The 18,663-nt window shown below is 39.6% G+C and overlaps 1 protein-coding gene across 17 annotated transcripts in view; it reads right to left on the bottom strand.

Moving 5' to 3' along the window:
- SFMBT1 (Scm like with four mbt domains 1) overlaps positions 1-18,663 on the bottom strand; it is a 129,778-nt gene that overhangs the window by 69,845 nt on the left and 41,270 nt on the right. The window lies entirely within an intron of this gene.

Genomic DNA, 18,663 nt, shown 5'->3' with positions numbered 1-18,663 from the left:
GCATACAAAAACATGTTCAATGTCAAAGGTTAAAATGAGGTTTTTTTCATTTAGAATGACAAAAATAAAAGATTAATAACATCCAATACAGGTGAAATTATGGAGAAATGGATGTTGTCACTACTAGTTGAAGAGCACAAATGGGTATAACCCTTTTAGAGAGAAATTTTATTCCATCAAAAAATTTAACTTGCATTCTGTACAAACCAAGCAATTCCATTTCCAATATCTATTTCAGAAAAATATCCAAAGAGGGGGTGCCTGGGTAGCTCAGTCGGTTAAGCAACTGACTCCAGCTTGGGTCACGATCTCGTGGTTCCTGAGTTAAAGCCATGCATCGGACTCTGCGCTGACAGCTGAGAGCCTGGAGCCTGCTTTGGATTCTGTCTCCTTCTCTGTCTCTGCCTCCCCTCCTCCGTCATGCTCTGTCTTTCCCTATCCCTCTCTCTCTCTCTTAAAAATAAATAAGCATTAAAAAAATTTAATACCCAAAGAAGATAAAGAAATAAGCAGCATAACATTTTTTTTAAGTTTATTTATTTTGAGAGAGCGTGAACAGGGAAGGGGCAGAGAGAAAGGAAGAGAAAGAATACCAAGCAGGCTCTGCACTGTCAGTGCAGAGCCCAATGCAGGGCTTGATCTCACAAACCCTGAGATCATGACCTAAGCCGAAATCAACAGTCAGACACTTAACCAACTGAACCACCCAGACTCCCTGAAGCATAACATTTTCAAAGAAAGAGGGGCACCAGGGTGGCTCAGTCACTTAAGCGTCCGACTTCAGATCAGGTCATGACCTCACGATTCAACTCATGAGTTTGAGCCCTGCGTCAGGCTCTCTGCTGTCAGTGCAGAGCCCACTTCAGATCCTCTGTCCCACTCTCTCTCTCTTTCTCTCTGCCCCTCTCCCACTCATGCACGCTCTCTCAAAAATAAATAAACATTAAAAAGTTTTTTTTAAAAAGGCATGAAGTACTGATACATGCTATAATTTGGATAACTTTGAAAATATACCAAGTGAAAGAAGTCAAACACAAAAGGCCACATATTATATGCTTCCAGTTATATAAAATGGCCAGAACAGGCAAGTCCATAGGGACAGAAGGTAGAGTAGTGAGGGTGCCGAGAGCTAGAGGGAAAGACTACCACTATGCAGAGTTTCTTCTGGGGGCTACTGAAACACTATGAAATTAGATTGTCACAGCAGCCCTACAACTGAATAAAAACCATTATTCAGCTGTGTTGTACACAGCTAGTACACAACTAGTATGACATCGTATATCAACTATACTTCAATAATAAAAAAAAAACCACTCTGGGGGCGCCTGGGTGGCTCAGTCGTTTAAGCAGCCGACTTCGGCTCAGGTCATGATTTTGCGGTCCGTGAGTTCGAGCCCCACGTCGGGCTCTGTGCTGACAGCTCAGAGCCTGGAGCCTGTTTCGGATTCTGTGTCTCCCTCTCTCTGACCCTCCCCTGTTCATGCTCTGTCTCTCTCTGTCTCAAAAATAAATAAACGTTAAGAAAAAAAACCACTCTGCACTACTGTACACTTTAAATAAGTGAATTTCATGGTATGTGAAGTGTATCTTGATCGAGTCGCAAAAAAATAAAGTCATCTGTATTAAGAACACAACTGTGGGGGCGCCTGGGTGGCTCAGTCGGTTAAGCGTCCGACTTCAGCCTGGGTCACAATCTCGTGGTCCGTGAGTTCGAGCCCCGCGTCGGGCTCTGCGCTGATGGCTCAGAGCCTGGAGCCCCCTTCCAATTCTGTCTCCCTCTCTCTCTGCCCCTCCCCCGTTCATGCTCTGTCTCTCTCTGTCTCAAAAATAAATAAACGTTAAAAAAAAAAAAAAAAAAGAACACAACTGTGGGGGCGCCTGGATAGCTCAGTCAGTCGAGCGTCTGACTCCTGATCTCAGCTCAGGATCAGGTAAGACCAGGTCACAACCTCCTGTCTGGTGGGTTCGAGCCCCACATCAGGCTCTGCTCTGACAGTATGGAGCCTGCTTGGCGTTCTGTCTCTCCCCCTCTCTGCCCGTTCCCCTCTTGCATGCACTTTCCCTCAAAATAAACCTAAAAGAAGAACACACCTGTGCTTTAAAATAACATTATTTCCATTTTCAAATACAGAAGCTGAGGGCAAGGAATCTGGGTACCATCTGGATATCCAACAGAAAGAACAAGGAGCATTTAGCTGTCACTGGTTTGTTTTAGTTAAGGTAATGCTGTGCTTTAACCAATAAATTCCAAATTACAGTTGCTTAATCCAACAGATATTTCTCACTCAGTGAAAGCCCAAACAGGTGTTCCTGAAGAGTAGGCAACTGTCCTCTATGTGGTAATTCATCGAGCCAAGCGCCTTCTGACCCAGAGCGCTGCATCTTCAACACAGGTTCCCCAAATCATTCAGCATAGGGATCATTCACGTAGGTTTTCTTGATCCAGGGCTTCTACCCACATTCTATTGTTAAAATTCGGTCACATGACCCCATCTAACTACAAGGGAAGCTGGGAAATATAATGCAGTACTTCCCACTATTAAATATGAGTGTTTAGAATTAGTACTACCATTTTTTAGAACTGATATTAACAGATACTACCAGTGATTTTGTTCAAAGAAGCCTCTATGAGTCAACAGCAGTGATACTAATGAACTGCAATGTTACTGCAATTAGTCAATCAATGTTTGCTGAGCACATACTATCTGCCACATACTGTGTTAGGCAAACAAATGGCGGGGGAGGGGGGTGCTGCCCTCACAGATCTCACAATCTAGTGTGGGGAGACAGGTAATAAAGTATATAGTATGCTGAATGAAAATAAATGTTAGGGGCAAAAATGAGGCAAGGAAGGAGGACACAGAGTTACTACTTTCGAAAGAGTACCAAGGCCTTAGTGATGAGGTGACATTAGCCAACACCCAAGGGTACCTGGGGAAGTACATTCCAGACAGAAAGCGCAAAGATCCTGAAGTGGGAGCTTGTGTAGCACTTTCAAGGCCACTGCTGTTGGAGCAGAAGGATCAAGGCAAAGATGCTAGGAGATGAGCTCAGAAAGGTACCAGGGACCAGATTATACACAAACGTGTAGGCTGCTGTGAAGATCTGGGTTTTGAGGAAGACACTGGAGGGCTCTGAGCAGAGGAGGGACATAATCTGACCTCTCTTTCAAAAGGATCACTGTGCAACTGTGTTGAGAATAGACTGTGAAGTGAGCAAGGAGCCCAGGAAGATCAATAAAAAAGATCCTGGAACAATCCCAGCGAGCGTGTTAGTGGCTAGATCCACTAGAGCATCGGTGAAAAGGTTGAGAAGGGTAGAAGGAAAACTGGATGTGTGGTGTGAGAGAAAGAGCAGCATCTGGGCTGACTCCCAAGTTTTTGGCCTAAGCCACAGAAAGGATGAAATTGCCATTTAGGGGAAAGGTTTAGAGGAGGAGTGGTTTGAGAACGAAAAATCAGGGGTTCCGATGGAAAATAATCGGGCAGTATGATTAATTTCTTCATCGTTAAAGCTTCTTTCTTTGAGTTTCCAGGAAAATTTTTTTCAATCAACAAAAGTGTAATTATTAACACTCCTTATATGAACAGTGGTTCCAACTTATGAGCTCTTTTCATATGCCATAATTCATTCAAGCTTAATAAAAACTCTTTAAAATATCTAGAATGGCTTCAATCTTTATTTCGCACCTTGGAAACCTTCTTGTCAGCTTCAGTCCCCACTCTCACACTTCACCTTTCTTTCCGTTAGGTTTACTGATCGATCATCCATGAAGGCATTTCATCACACCAATTCAGTAACTTACGCTGTTTTAGTGTTTAAAATCCTAATTTCAACACCCATAAATTTTCCATTAAAAGCACCTCAATGTCAATTTTTCTAACCCTTCTTTAATACGTCTTTCAAAAATTTCAAGCATAAATATTTTTTTAAAACTGATTCATACTATAATGATGTTGGAAATCTCATGTCAACCAATTTATAAATCCCTAGTTCCAGCTATAAGTAGGACCACTTCACAGCCCTGTTCCCTCAGCAATTGCTAATAGTGACAATATTTGTACTCTGCACCACATATCAAGATTATGAAATCATAGTTCTGACATGATCTTTCATTGTACCAAGATATGACAGTAGCATTTAAAAATCATTTTTTTAACTTTATTTTTTATTTTTTAAAATTTACATCCAAATTAGTTAGTATATAATGAAGCAATGATTTCAGTAGACTCCTTAATGCCCCTTACCCATTTAACCCATACCCCCTCCCACAACCCCTCCAGCAACCCTCAGTTTGTTCTCCATATTTATGAGTCTCTTTTGTTTTGTCCCCCTGTTTTTATATTATTTTTGTTTCCTTTCCCTTATGTTCATCGGCTTTGTCTCTTAAAGTCCTCATATGAGTGAAGTCATATGATTTTTGTCTTTCTCTGACTAATTTCACTTAGCATAATCCCCTCCAGTTCCATCCACGTAGTTGCAAATGGCAAGATTTCATTCTTTTTGATTGCTGAGTAATACTCCATAAAAATCATTTCTTTATCCTTATCCTATAAGCTGGAGAAATGGTAGATGTTCTAGAGTACAAATATTGTCACATTCTTCATGGATGACGACTTTATTTATAGAAGCCAGTTACATGAGCACATGTTGAAATAGTCAATAGGTCTCTGTTCTGATTAAATAAGGAGGTATTTAGTTCACCAACATAAACACTGCCAAAAATGTACCAATTTCAATATTATAAAATGATTACATGAATAGACTACATTCAGTTATGAAAAGGCTTGAAACTGTTGTGTAATTTCATAGTGGCTGTTTCTCAGCCTTCTCACGTCAAATGACAGATCATTCTAACCCTACAAATGGTGTTAACCATTTATCTAAAAAAAAAAAAGAAGTCCTATATGAGTACTTACCGTGTATGTGCCTAGTACTTTTTGTGTGTTATATAGTAAATAAAACACTGCTGATAATATATGGTATGCATAAGTGTTAACTATTTTCAAATTCTATCTTATTTAATCCTAACCACTCTACGTAGCCTATACATGGTAACCCCATTTTACAGATGAGGAAACTGAGGCTCAGAGAAAAGAAATAACCTGTCAGTTCTTTTAGTAAGCAAATAGCAGGGCAGGATGTGAACCCCAGTCTGACTCCGGAGCCTGAACCCCTCTAGACTTCCCTCAGAGATCAGGCAGTGAGGGCGACTGTGAGGTGTGTCTCCTGTACCATAATGTGATGGCTCCACATAACTTACACTCTAGTTCTTTTGTTTGTTACTTGTTCAACTACAAAGCTCTATATTGTTCTGGTAGAATGGGGAATAGCCAGGAGTCTGGATGGCACCTAAGTGTTACCATTTATGAACTTCTTCTGAAATGTTATTCTAGTAGGTCCTTAAACTAGTTCCTATGAAAGAATAAAAGCCTAATTAAAATAAAATCTCTGAATTACTGAATACTTATGAAAAGGAAAACAGAAGGCCCTTATTCTTTAAATGACATGATAAACTAATCTTGAAGTGTTTCCAGAGAAAAGGATTTAAAAGAATTTATGTAATTTATGACACTTTTTTGCTTCGAGTGTTAAGATTAAAGTTTGTTCATAAATAGGTTAAAATTCCAGTTTACCTCTGTATGCGCCAAGAAACTATATTCTTCATAGCTCTGCACAAAGTTAAGCTCAGTCCACATCTACCTCTCCAATTCTGTAAATCACACTCCGAGTAGCCTTGTTAAGTCCTTCCCTCTCTCTTCCCCTTGCCCTGAATCCTGCATCCGTTTAGCATGGCAAAGCCCCGTTCCACGTAATGGACTGCACTCAGTCAGTCCACTCCTTGCTGTCAGAAAACTGCGTTCTGGGCCTTCTGTATGGCTATATGACCTGGTCCTGGCTACAAAAGAAGAGAAAATATGCTGGGGAGCTTCTGGGAAATATACTCTCACTCTCAATGAGAGAAGCAAGATAGTTTTAAAATATGGATTACGCATTCTACTTCTCTTGGGGCTCTTTCAGTGCTAGATGTGAGTATAACACCAGCATGTAAACTCCATGAGGACATGCATCGTTTCATTCAACTGATATTACTGAATGCTATCAGATGCCAGGCTCTGTGCTGGGCAGCAGAGTAATGAACAAATGAGACTAATAATGTCCCTGCTCCTAAAACATAGCTAGCACTCAATTAATATCTGTTGAATTAATGAACTGCAAATTAAAATGATCAATTACTGAACCCCAACTTTGGCAGAACCATTTTTAAATTGTAAAACTTGTAAGTGTAACTGAAACTAATATTCAGATAATTGTATATATTGCACCTCTAGACCAAGCAGTTTTTGCTATATGGCCAAGTAAACACATACACACTTCTTTTTCTTGATACCAAAGAATATGTATGCAAAAAGTACTGGCAGGCAATCATACTTATTATAAGCAATTTTCGATGCCTCATCAAAAAATGTATGTGTGCAGGGGCACCTGGGTGGCTCAGTCAGTTAGGCATCGACTCTTGGTTTCAGCTCAGGTCATGAGCTCACAACTGGGGAGGATTCTGACCCCACATCGGGCTCTGCACTGACAGTGTGGAGCCTGCTTGGGATTCTCTCTTCCTCCCTCTCTCTCTCTCTGCCCCTCCCCCGCTCCCTCTCTCTGTCTCTCTCAAAATAAATAAACTTAAAATATGTGTGTGTGTGTGTGCATGCGCGCGCACGCATGCTAACTGAAAGAGAAAGTGCCCCTTTAGTATTAATTTTGCTATACCTCTAAGGAATATGTTTAAAGAGAAGTAGTCAATGAAAATTTAAATCAAAATTCAAAATCTGATTAAAAACAAAACTATCGTGAAAGGTAAAAAGGGAAAGTCAGAGCTAGGAACAAAATAATGAATATTTTTTAACTATTCATGAATTTTGATATCCTTATTCCCCTATTCTCCCTCCAATTACCATGACCAAGAAGAACAAGTCATATGACTCTAATTTGGATATCTGGTAAAGGTGGCCTAAAACTCCCAGACAGTTAATCAAATTTACATTAAGCTAGAAGGGAGTCTGGCAGTGGGACAGAATAATACTTAAAAGGGATTGATCGTCAAGAGACCAGAGATACTAATATAGTTTAACTGTAGAGCTCAGCTACAGGCCAAATAAACAGAAACCAGAAATAAAGGCCTCCAAATGTTTTTGAAGTTCTTAGCTCAAGGTTAAGGAATTGACCACAAACCAAAAAGATCCAGAAGTTCAAATCAGGCCTAGAAAGTTAGTTAATTGTCTTCACCTTCCAAATAGCTACCCATGTGCTCATCTCATTATAGGTAGCCCCCAGCGAGGGGAAGAGGGAGGGTCTGAAAACTCCCTGATAACTATGTTAGAAATCAGAAAGGCAGGTCAATGAGAGGAAACAGCAAGTACACATACACACTCCAGGAAAAAAACCCCTGTATCAGATGAGGCCAAAACAAACCTCAGTGTGACAGTCCACATTGCTCTCTCCCTCTAAATTCCTAGTGGCCTTAGATGTGTTATTTTATTGCAAATTCTCTGCTACATGAACTGTTGGAAGTAACATAAAAGCCAATTCTATTTCGTTAAAAGCAGACTATTCCCTTGAAGAGAATGAGAATCAACAGAAGCTAAACAATGAGTACAACTAAATTTGTTCTACCCAAAGTTCAGGACAGTAAGTATCTTTAAAAACATCACTCAGGGGTGCCTGGGTGGCGCAGTCGGTTAAGCGTCCGACTTCAGCCAGGTCACGATCTCGCTGTCCGTGAGTTCGAGCCCCGCGTCAGGCTCTGTCTAGGCTGATGGCTCGGAGCCTGTAGCCTGTTTCCGATTCTGCGTCTCCCTCTCTCTCTGCCCCTCCCCCGTTCATGCTCTGTCTTTCTCTGTCCCAAAAATAAATAAAAAACGTTGAAAAAAAAAAAATTTAAAAAAAAAAAAAAAAAAAAAAAAAAAAACATCACTCAGCAAAACCAGTGGAGGTGCTCAGAAGGGAATCCAGGTCTCTTTGTGCCTTTGTCTTCGCCGGTTGGGCAAATGCTTCTCTGGACAATGGACAACAAGACTCCTAGCTGGGGAGTGGCAAGTAGCGAGAATGGACTAGACAAACCATAAAAAGGAGACTCAGCTTAAGTTCCCCAGGCTATCATTTTGCTAGCTCAGCTTCCCTAACTGTTACATAGGGAATATACATATATTGAGGGGTTCTGAAGACTAAAGCAGAATTTACATAGAATAGAGCACCACACAAATAGCAGGCACCTAATAAATCCTATTCATTAGATTATTAGAAATATGTCTACACCCTTATATTCCCATACAGTTGTGTCTTCTCAGCTAAGGAAGTTAGGGGTCATAAATTTTAGAGGTGACTGAACCAAAAGTACAGGATGTTTAATAAAAAATTTTAAGTGGTTAACTTAGCCTTCTAAAGGGCAGAAAATCAAGATGTAAGAATGATCGGGGCGCCTGGGTGGCGCAGTCGGTTAAGCGTCCGACTTCAGCCAGGTCACGATCTCGCGGTCCGTGAGTTTGAGCCCCGCGTCAGGCTCTGGGCTGATGGCTCGGAGCCTGGAGCCTGTTTCCGATTCTGTGTCTCCCTCTCTCTCTGCCCCTCCCCCGTTCATGCTCTGTCTCTCTCTGTCCCAAAAATAAATAAAAAAAAAAAAACGTTGAAAAAAAAAAATTAAAAAAAAAAAAAAAAGAATGATCAACACCGTATCAAAAGTAACCAGACAGTCCTGATAAGGAAGCGTGAGGCCTTAGGAGCCAGACTGGTGGGTATGAGTCCCAGGTGCATGCCTGCTTGCTGTGTGGCCTTGGACAAGTTGTATCACCAATTTATGCCTCAGTGTCATCACCTATAAAATGGAGATGTTAACAATGGCACCTATCTCATAGTTACTCTGATTATTCAATCCATTAGTGCATGTAAAAGTTTATGGCACAGTAAGCCCTCAGCGCAGATTAGCTATTCTTGCTTTAACAAACCTCTTAGTAGAAGAATGAAGATACTATTTCAAGGATGATTCCCAACCTCTCAGTACTTGGAATACTCTCACTTTGCTTACCAAATACCCTTCTAACTCTTTCTTCCTAGCAAAGTTATACAGTAACTTTGCTTTAATTAACATACATTTCTTTATTATTTGATGGAATGGAAGGAAAGGGAGTTTAAAGAACAGTCAAAAGGCTAAAAAAGAATCAGTGTGATAAACAGCCACCATCAAAAACCTCAGAATCAGCAGGAAAGCACATAAACAAAGCCTCCACCCCCAAGGGAGTGAAGAGGCTTCTTCCTTACCCCCAGAGGCCTGGAGAAGAGTGGGTGGCAGGCAAGCTATAGTGACTAATGTCTCCAGATCCCTGGGAGGCTGCCTTTTGTCTGATCATTCACTCAACTTTAACCTCTACTCACTCTTCTCAAAGCCTTCAACCAAGGGTGTGATGTTGAGGCAGGAGGCTTTGGGGGTTCCACTGCTTTGTTTTGTTCTATTAATATTAAGCACACAGGTATTTTTTTGAAAGCTTTATGTTAGACTTTAAAGACTCCTGGACTATAATCACATGTGCTGTACAATTAATTCATTAGGATGTTTTAAGACATTTAAGGCCCTAAAAGCAGATCATTGGTTGTAACTGCCAAGGACCTTTGGATAGGCTACTACCCCTCAAAATCACTGTAAGCACCAAAACAGCACGATCAGTGGGAACGTCTCCCCACTCCTGGGCAAGGCTGCTGCCCGCCTGGGGCATCCCTGGGAAACTGTGTGGCGACTGTCTACTGCAAATTCGGGCCATTCAGGTCACGCTCCACAAACCTAAGAAGCATGATCAACATTTAATAACAATGATAGAAGGAACAAGGATAAGGATTTAGAAAAGGCATAAGTTATTTAGAAAACAAAACAACTCTTCAGTAGCTTTTAAAATAAGTGCTTCGAGGAAAGGAGTAAACCTCTGGTTACTACTAGAGATAAACTGGAACACGTTACATGTGTAAAATAATACAGTGCAAAAAAGCTACGTAGACATAAGGGGGAAAAAAGCCTACATTATGCGTATTAGGAAACTAATTAAACTCATACATAAAACCAAAACCCCCACCAGGCAGAACAACAGTCTACCTGTTACGCTAGAGATCAGCAGGGTGCTTGTAGCCTGTGGTTTGTTCAGCATTAGAACTTAGTTGCAGCTTGTTACTTGCTTTTGTAGAGTTCAATACCCACATCTATTAATCTATTAAACTTCCTCTGAGAACTAGAAGTGCTTATGTTAAATACACAGAAATTTTTGCTTAAGTCTCTGCCCCTTTTAAACAAGAAATGATGCTTCCCCTTCCCCTTTTCTATTCTTTCTCTAAAAACAGTATTTTTCCTACCATTAAATTATTATTTAAGTAAACTTAAATACAGTACTACAAAGACTAACATTTTTCCAAGATTAGCACTTACCAATTCCACTTTCTAGTGTGTAGTACAAAAATATCTATGTAATTTTCAATTCTTACTAATACTGACTATGCTACACTAAGTTTCATATTGTATAGGAAAAAATAGGTTTTATAAAATATAAAACTTCTTTCAGCCTTAGATAAAACTATAACTGAAACAGAGACAGATGCCTGAAGTCATCAAAGTAAGCTGAAAAGAATTCAAACCTTTGTTATTTGCAAACTAACACAGGATGGGCTTGAGGCAAGTAAATGGCTATTGATATCTATTTCAGAGGGGCAAATATTCCAGCACCATATATGAAAACTGTTCTGATTTATATTCCAAAGTGCGGAATGGAGTGGGCGGGTGGGTGGGGGAGGCAGAACAAGGTTATTGTTTTAATTGTTGTATTTAAACTGTTGAGAAAATAAATGAGCTAGTTGCTTAAAACACCCAGGAAAAACATCATCATCACAACTCAAAAGCACACACTCAAAATCATTAATGTGTTTTCTTCAATATTTTCTTACAAGACGTGAGATTACAAATGCGGTACTATTCTCTATTAAAGTATAAAAGAAAACTCAATTCACTTGTCTAAACTCACATTAAATCCGCCCAAAATGATAATCTGAAGATGACTACAAACTCAGCCACATCAGGTTTGCAACTTCACGGCCTCCAGCCAGACGACGAGACAGGACACTCAGTCAATCCTTGCTGACTAGGAAACCCAAAGCTTGAGGAGGCTTAATGCCAAATCTAACTATCAAAAAGTCATAAGCTTACTTCAAATTCCTCTCAAAACAATGTTTTAAGAAAAAAAAAATACCAATAAGCCATTCAAACAGCACAGTACTACTCTTACCCAAATCTTAAACAAAATGTCAAATTCAGACTGCCAGTTAGACTTCAAAAAGCCACTTTAATGAAAAAGTCTTGTCAAGACAGTTTTCCCAACTGTAACAAACACTATGGATTTTTGGCATTAAACAGAGACATCTGTAAAGCAAATGATTAAAACTACCAAAACAGACATGACTGCCCCAGGGCTGCCCGGTCAACTTTGCAATTTCAGAGGGATACTGATGGAGAGGGGTGAAGGCTGAAGAAGAAATTTTTTCTACTTTACTCAAATGACGAGTGATTAAGTTCAATACATAAACATTTTCCTTTTGCTCATTCCTCCCCCGAATAATTAGGTACTTTATGCTCACATCACTCTCTCCTTTTCAGACATTTGCTTCGTGCCATCAGAAACTATACAACACACTGCACGTGGACATGAACTCAACTGCCTGGGAGATGTTTAAAAAACCTTTGTTTCACTAACCACAGAGATTGGTGAATCTAAAAGCTGGAAGAAACTTTAATAGGTAGCACCTAGTCCAATGGTCCTCATAGTTTTGTGGTTACCTATCCACCATTCTCATGCCCCAACATTTCCACAAATAATTCCTCTCCATTAACCTAGGGTGCTTCTCTAGCATGTTCCTTGAGGAGGAACCTATCTACGCATCCTTGAGTGGAAGAAGTTATCTATTCTATGTCAAACACCACTGATGACACAGTAACAAAAAACTCCCATAAGTGCCTTCTGGGACAATCTATACCACTTCTGAGTTGCTTCACCACAAAGTTTTTCCATTCAACTGCCCCAAGTCCCAAAGGCTTCCTTCTACCCATAGGTATTTCCCACTCACAATGAGTCTGTACCTTTGCTCACACAAAAGCCCTTCACACAGCTGAGAGAACTAACAGTTATTCCAAAGACAGGTCCTAAGTTCCCTCACCATCCTGAACTTCCTCTGAAATACATTTCAGTTTATCTGTATTCCAACAGGACACAAAAGAATAAATTAAAGCCTGAAAATGATTATGATTTCATTTTATTTCTTAAAGAATTCTCTTTTTTAATGTTTATTTATTTTTTAGAGAGAGGGAGGGAAGGAGAGAGACAGAGAATCTGAAGCAGGCTCCCCACTGTTAGTGCAGAACCCAACGTAGGACTCAAACTCACAAACGGTGAGATCATGACCTGAACTAAAGTTGGCCGCTTAACCAACTGAGCCACCCAGGCGTCGCTATGATTTCACTTTAAATAACCTACTACTTATGTGACCAGGCAAAATATTTCAAAGCTAAATTTGCTCAGTTTATCAGACTTTGATCCTGAGATCATGGTAATCAGGCTTAATGGAACAAAGAACGGTTCCTTTCTCAATGTGTTCCTTTAAAGTCAACCAATCACAGAACTAAATAGATTTTTTTTTCCCAAAAAAAGATATATAATAGCCAACAGGTACATGAAATGGTGCTCAATATCATGAATCTTCAGGGAAATGAAAATCAAAACCAAAATGAGATATCACCCCATACATGTTAGAACAGCTATTATCAAAAAGACAGAAAGTACTGATGAGAATGTGGAGAAAAGGGAACCCTCATGCACTGTTGGTGGGAATGTAAACTGGTGCTGCCACTATGTAAAACAGTATGGAGGTTCCTCAGAAAATTAAAAATAACACTACCATATGAGCCAGCAATTCCATTTCTAAGTATCTGAAAGAAACAAAATCACTACCTGAAAAGATATCTGCACCACCAAGTTCACTGCGGGATTATTTAGAATAGCCAAGACATGGAAGCAACCTATGCGACCAACAATAGATTAATGAATAAAGAAAATATACTGTACTTACACAACAGAACACTCTTCAGCCACAAAAAAAGAAGGAAATCCTGCCATTTGCAACAACATGGATGGACCTCGAGAGCACTATGCTAAATGAAGTAAGTCTGAGAAAGACAAATGCTGTATGATCTCACTTATATGTGGAATCTAAAAAACCAAATGGGGCGCCTAAGTGGCTCAGCTGGTTAAGTGTGCAACTTTGGCTCAGGTCATGATCTCACGGTTCGTGGGTTCGAATCCCACATCGGGCTCTGTGCTGACAGCTCAGAGCCTAGAGCCTGCTTCAGATTCTGTGTCTCCCTCTCTCTGTGTCCCTCCCCTGCTTACACACTCTCTCTCTCAAAAACAAACATTAAAAAAGTGTTTTGAAAGATGTAAAATTAAAATAAAATAAAATCTAAATAAAAAAACCAAACTCATAGATTCAGAGGATAGATTGGTGGTTGCCAGAGATGAGGGAGGCAGGGTGTGAATGGGTAAACATGCTCAAAAGGTACAAACGCCCAGTTAATGGGCAAATAAGTCCTGGGGATGTAACATACAGCATGGTGGCTATAGTTAACAATATCGCATCGTATATTTGAAGGCTGTTAAAAAAGTAGACCTTAAAAGTTACTGTCGTAAGAAAAAAAATGTGAGGTGACTGATGTTAACTAAACTTATTATAGTCCTAATTTTGCAATATATACATATATCAAGTCACTATATTGTACTCCTTGGACTAATACAATGTTATATGACAACTGTATCTCAATAAAACTGGATGGGGTGCCTGGGTGGCTCAGTCGGTTGAGCATCCGACTTTGGCTCAGGTCATGATCTCATGGCTCGTGAGTTCGAGCCCCATGTCGGGCTCTGTGCTGACAGCTCGGAGCCTGGAGTCTGCTTCGGATTCTGTGTCCCTCTCTCACTGTGACCCTCCCTCGTTCATGCTCTGTCTCTCTCTCAAGAATAAATAAAACATTAAAAAAAATTTTTTTAATTGGAGAAAAAAGGAATGCTGATGTTGATACCCATGGTTACTCTTAAAGTCAGGGACTCGGTTATTTTCTCTCTCTAGCCCAATTCCAAATAGATACTCAATATATGTGTGCAAGAAAGAAAAAAAAGGAATAAGAACGAACTCTCAAGCTAAAAAGTAGGTGTGAGAAAGTAAAATTTATAATGCAGGTCAAGATATGCAGAATAATAAACAGGTACAAGCAAATAGGCTGGTGGCCTCTGTAGAGACTTAGAAGAAATACTGAGGAAATTAAGTTTCAAGAATGAAATCTAGCCACTGGTATTCAGGAGTTCAAGGCACCAACTTAATCATTATATAACTAGGGGAAACGGCAAGGATCTGGTTATTGGAAACCGTACTCAACAGTAAGGCTGCAGTAGTGAGTTATTGCCATACTTAAGCAATTCATTTATGTATCTCCTTTGGGGTGAAGATTAGTCCCAGAGTCTGGGTAGAAGCTAGCTCTCTTGGCAGGATCTCAGTTGGCATCCTGAGGTTGTAACTGTAGAAGCGGAGAGCTAAATGGAAATGACAAAGGCCACAGAAGGAAAAAAAGCCAATTCTCAAGATCTAAGGTGGTTACAGCTCAGTTTGTGATTTTTAAATTTTCAGATTCCCAAGTCTGAACACTGCCTTTCAAAAAAAAAAAAAAAAAAAGAAAAAATGCCAATCATTTTGCAAAACCAGGGTACCTTTCAGGAGAAACTAAGAGAAATCATAGGTATATCTGAATACCCTACAACGTGAAGGGGAAAAGAACTAAACACACATTCCAGAATTCACTTCTCCCCCTTAAAAATGACCACAGCACCTTTGGACCCTTCTAGAGGGGCCCACCTGCACCTGAGGCCCACTCCTGCCTCAGTCTCTATGGTGCCATGCCTAGCCGCTGTAAGTGCTCAGTCTGTGGTCTACTCAGTGAAATTAATGGGGATAGTTCTGCCATCTATTAGGTGGGATTCCAGTCTCAACTCTCAATACTTCTTATAGTCATCCTTTAACTTAAAAAGTGCCAAGAAACTAAAATAATTATTGAAAAGCATCTCAACTCTGAAAATTAAGCCCCACCCAACATGGGACTCGAAGTCATGACCCCAAGATCAAGAGTTACATGCTCTTCCAACTGAGTTAGCTAGCCGGGCACCCCATTTTGGCAGTATTTTTTATTTGTGGCAAATCTGTTACATCTGATACATTACATAACATATTAAAGTCCACTTTAATACAAATTACTTTGAAACCTGGACTATTGTATATGTGACACAGACTAGCTGTTCTGCTGCACTGCTTTAATACCTGCTACATTCACAGCAGCTCCTTACCAAACACGTGATAACTTTAGGTGCTGGCACTAAACTTCTACACCTTCAAGGGCTAATTAGTACACAAACCTTCTCCACTCTTGCCCCCCTCCATTCACTGAGCTCTGCCCCTTTTATCCGAAGTACAGTGTATCTACTTACAGCATGTTACAAAGTTATTGTGACATTAGATTAGTGTTTAAAACAGATACACTGACAGCCAAAAGAAGAAAAACATCATCCCATTTGGGAAGAATTGTGAAAATGGGAGTTAATGGCTAAGATACAAAAAGTGAAAAAAGTAATAATAGTAAAAGTACATTTACATGTATGAATTTACATCAATTTTGTAACTTTTCTTATTTATAGTTAAGATCAAGAACAGAAAACCATTTCATAACAATAAAGCAGCATAAGAGACAGCAACATCATAAATCAAACCTGTTAAAAAAAAAAAAAGAAGCAAGCAATTACTATATGCTCATTACAAAATACTATGCTGGAAAAAAAATTGGTCGAGATTGTAATTTGCTCTTATAAAGCAATAATTCACCATACACACAGTCTTTGCCTACAAATGAAGAAGCCAAGAAGGATACTCTTATACAGAGTTTCCAACAGAAGGGTCTGTTCATAAGACATTTATGCAGAGAGAAGAGAAAAACCTTCAACTTGCTTATCGGTTGCAACTGTTTGTCTACCAATTCAACTGGGTAGTGGTGCATTAGAAAAAATACCTACCACAAACGACTTGCTAAGAGTCACGGCATTTTGTAATTAAAGAGATCATACACAACTATACCACTGGGTAACAGAATAGAAGAGAAGGAGATGTTTCTTTTAACAAAAGTAATCCAACTAATAAATGATGAGGGAATAACAGAGCCTCTAATAAAATCAATTAATGGATCTAAGTGTTGACCATCAGTAACAGCTCACATCAATCACAAAACAAAAGACAACCTGAAACATTACGTATCCCCTGATGGAAGAATACAACACCAACTATGAAAAAGTCTTGGGGGGGGGTGGTGGGAAATCAAACCAGAATTGGATGGATGGCGCTTCTAGATCCAAGAGAGAGGTCAGAGGAACAGGACAAACATCACCATTTACTTCAACTTTTACCATTTACCTCAACTTTTACTTCACACCATACATAAAAACTCAAAATGAATCATAAACCTAAATGTAAGAGCTAAAATTACAAAAGAAAAAAAAAGAGAGAGCTAAAATTATAAAACACCTAAAAAAAAATAGGAGAAAATCTTTTGACCTGGATTGGTGAACATTTTTTGTTTTTTATTTTTAAAGAGAATTTTATTTTAAGTAGGCTCCACACCCAATGTGGGGCTTGAACTCACGACCCCAAGATCCAGAGGAGTATGCTCTACTGACTGAGTCAGCCAGGTGCCCCCAAAGATTTTTTTTAGATATGACCCCCAAAAGGCAGAAATAATAAAGAAAATATAACAAACTGGGATTGCATCAAAGTTTAAAACATTTTGCTATTCAAAGATTTCATTAAGAAAAAGAAAAGAGGGGCGCCTGGGTGGCTCAGTCAGTTAAGCGGCCGACTTCGGCTCAGGTCATGATCTCGCGGTCCGTGAGTTCGGGCCCCGCGTCGGGCTCTGTGCTGACAGCTCAGAGCCTGGAGCCTGTTTCAGATTCTGTGTCTCCCTCTCTCTGACCCTCCCCTGTTCATGCTCTGTCTCTCCCTGTCTCAAAAATAAATAAAACGTTAAAAAAAATTTTTTTTAAAAAGAAAAAGAAAAGATATGGGGCACCTGGGTGGTTCAGTTGATTTGGCACCTGCCTCTTAATGTCAGCTCAAGTCATGATCTCACTCACGGTTCATTGCGTTTGAGCCCTGCGTCAGGCTCCTTACTGGCAGTGTGGAGCCTGCTTGGGATTCTCTCACCTCACTCTCCCCCTCTCTGCCCCTCCCCCACTCACTCTCTCTCAAAATGAATAAAGTTAAAAAAAAATAATAATAGAATAAAATATTAACCATTAAAAAAGTCACAAACTGGGTGGAAAATTTGCAAAACATTTATCTGCCAATAAATGACTTGTATATAAAAGCTCTCTTACAACTCAATAAACAATCCAATTTTTTTAAACAGGCAAAAAATGTGAATAGAGACTTTAACAAAGAAGATGTATGAATGGCAAAGAAACATAGGAAAAGGCATTTCATTAGTCATTAAGGAAAATTAAAACCTCAACGAAATATTATTACATACCAACGATAATGGCTAAAATGAATGACTAGGAATACCAAGAGTTAACAAGGATGTAAAGAGACTGCAGCTCTCACACAATGCTGGTGCCTTGAGCTCACAGTTCGTGAGTTCAAGCCCTACATCGGGCTCCACACTGACAGTGCGTGGAGCCTGCTTCTGATTCTCTTTCTCCCTCTCTCTCTGCTCCTTCCCTGCTGGCACTTGCTCTCTCAAAATAAATAAAACTTAAAAAACAAAACAAAACCATAACCATAAAAAACATTTACACAAGTGCTCACTGCTATGAACTGGAAACAGCCCAAATGGCCACCTATTAGTGAAGACATACACAACAGAATAATCCTCAGCAATAAAATGAACTACTGATACTTGCAGTAACAGGGATAAATTTCAAAAACATCATACTAAATGAAATATGCCAGACATAAAAGACTACATACTGTATGATTCTATTTATATGAAATCTGTACAAAAAGCAAAACTGTAGAGAAAAATGCCATCAGTGGTTGCCTGAGGCCAGGGCATAAGCAGGGGTTATTGGTAATGGTCACAAGATCATTTGGGGAGGTGATGGAACTATTCTAAAACTAAATTGTGGTGATAGTTGTGTGACTGTATCAATTTATTACACTCAATTTAATTAATAATATCAACATGGGGAAAGGGGTTCTATAACACCTAAACAAGTGCATATATATATGTACGTGTATGTGTATGTATGTATGTACGTATGTATTTATCAACGTTCCAGAAACCTCAATTTTTCCAAATCCTCTGGTCATCCTGAGCAGAGAATCTCTCACTTTCAAACATTTTGAATCCAATAGAAAGTGGCTGGCAGCTCACATTCCCTATGCTCTCACCAATGAGTCACTCTTCATTTCTAACACAGAAACCACACTACTGTTCTAGCTAAGGAAGGAAATGAGTGGAGAAAAGAAGATCACCACCTGTTTTAAGCTTTGTTTTCTGTG

This window comes from Neofelis nebulosa, chromosome 4, assembly GCF_028018385.1.
Source record: "Neofelis nebulosa isolate mNeoNeb1 chromosome 4, mNeoNeb1.pri, whole genome shotgun sequence".
Taxonomy (NCBI): Eukaryota; Metazoa; Chordata; class Mammalia; order Carnivora; family Felidae; genus Neofelis; species Neofelis nebulosa.
Note: the sequence above shows the minus strand (reverse complement) of the source record. Positions and strands in the feature narration are given on the sequence as shown.